We start from the raw sequence: 2,197 nt of genomic DNA on the forward strand, positions 1-2,197 counted from the left end.
ATGGACAGACAGATTCTTGCTAGCTGTTTCAGAGAGATGTTTATTTCTCCAGCCGCATGGCCGGGGCTCTGCCGAGGAACTGTTCCAGTCACGGGACCAAGGGTCCTTCTGCCCGCGCAGGGAACACAAACCAACCAGTGGGAACGAGGCTGAGCAGGGGCAGGGAAGCCCCGTGTCTGTGCCCTAAGGGCTCCTCTCCCAGGGCTACACGGCAGGGGAGGGACCCCAACACCTCACCCGTTTTATTTTAATAAAAGGAGAATGAAAACAACTGGATAAACATAACAAGAACAGTTTCAAAACAAAACAAGCCACCCTCCTGAGTCTTTAAATGTCCAAACAGATTCTGTGGAACATCTTAGGGCTGACAGAAGGGAGACAGAACTCTCTGAGCATGCTTTGTGGGGAAACTGAGGCAGGAGAGGGTTTAACTTCTTCCCTCCCCCTTTTCATCCCCCACTCGGCACTGGAAAGGGATTTTTGGGGAAACAATTGGCAAAAGCATGGTTTTGTGAGGGAAACCATGGATGAAAAAACGGATTGGGAATACACTGGGGGTAATAGGATATAGGGTAAAAGGGAAAGGTGGGATTAGGAAAGGGAAACTGTAGGGGGGGCTTACAATGGAGATACTGTCTAACATGACTACGATTTTTTGCATATATACTGCCTTTTACAGAAACACCATCAGGCCCAGTGACCTGCGATGCTTGTAACCCTTTTCTCCCTAGTACAATATTAAATTCCACCACCTCTCCATCTCCCAAGCTTGGGATGCATTTTTCAGGGTTATTCTTTTTAATAGCAGTTCTATGCACGAATATGTCTTGCTGGTTGTCACACCTTGTTATAAAACCATAATTTTGCTTAACATTATACCATTTTACTATCCCTAAGGTCTTAGTTGCTATGATCTTTTCCTTTTTTCGAGTGGCTGCTGTTTTCTGTCTCGCTGCGTCTTTGCTGTCTCTTTCGGTCGCTCCCGTGTTGGAATTCGCGGGGCTGCTGGTGCCTGCGCGCTCTTCCCGGGGTCGCGTTCGGGGCTGCGCGGGCCGGGCCGGGCCACGCCGCTCAGTTCTCCGTGCGTCGCCTCCTCTGGTCGCAGCTTCGCTGCCGCTGTCGGGCGCTGCACCCACGTCTCGGCCGGGCCCCCAAGCGATGACTCCCCCGCGCCCCGCTCCGGCGCGTGTCTCGGCTGGGCGCGGCTCCGTTCCACCGCCACCGCCGCCAGCCGCCGCCCGCGCACCGCCCCTCTCGGCCGGGCGTTCCCGGGGCTCGCTCCACCACGCGCTGCACAGGACCGGGCGGGCACTGCCGGGTCCCGCCGCTCCCGCCGCTCCTCGCTCCGCCACCGACACTGCGGCTCGCGTGGCTCCGCCCGCACGCGGGAACTGCCTCGCTGCTGCTCGCAGAGCGCTCGGTGCACGTGGCCTGGGCCGCACGGTCCCTGCGCCACGCTTCCCTTCGCCAGGACACAGCTGACATTGCTCAACAGTCTCGGTAACTAAATAATATTCACGAAAATATTCTTCCATCGGCATATATTTTGACTCCAGTATTAACTGTGTCCAAACGGTTTTCCAAAAGCCCTTGGTAAGAATTAAATCCCAAGAAACATAGAAAAAGTTCTTAAACAACCATGCCAGGAAGTGTTTCAGTTCTTTTTGAGCTTGAATCAAGCTAAAATTTACAAATCGTTGTTCAAGAATCATTTTAAGTTTAAGATAAATGTCCATATGCGGCTCTGAGAGCCAAGAGTCTTCCCACGGTTCCTCCATAGTTTAGATATGGAATAGCAAAGCAAAACCAAGAAGAGGAATCCAAAGTTTCCAGGGTTTACTCACACAAATCAGTCGCTTAGGGATCGGGGATCGTTCTGCTCACAAATCTCCACCATTTGTTGCAGTGGGGATCCTGCAACACGCATATATCAAACCAGGAGTCCCGTGGAAAGGAAATATATATGGACAGACAGATTCTTGCTAGATGTTTCAGAGATGTTTATTTCTCCAGCCGCATGGCCGGGGCTCTGCCGAGGAACTGTTCCAGTCACAGGACCAAGGGTCCTTCTCCCCGCGCAGGGAACACAAACCAACCAATGGGAACGAGGCTGAGCAGGGGCAGGGAACCCCGTGTCTGTGCCCTCAGGGCCCCTCTCCCAGGGCTACATGGCAGGGGAGGGACCCCAACAGCCTGT

The sequence above is a fragment of the Corvus hawaiiensis genome, chromosome 5, assembly GCF_020740725.1.
Source record: "Corvus hawaiiensis isolate bCorHaw1 chromosome 5, bCorHaw1.pri.cur, whole genome shotgun sequence".
Classification (NCBI taxonomy): Eukaryota; Metazoa; Chordata; class Aves; order Passeriformes; family Corvidae; genus Corvus; species Corvus hawaiiensis.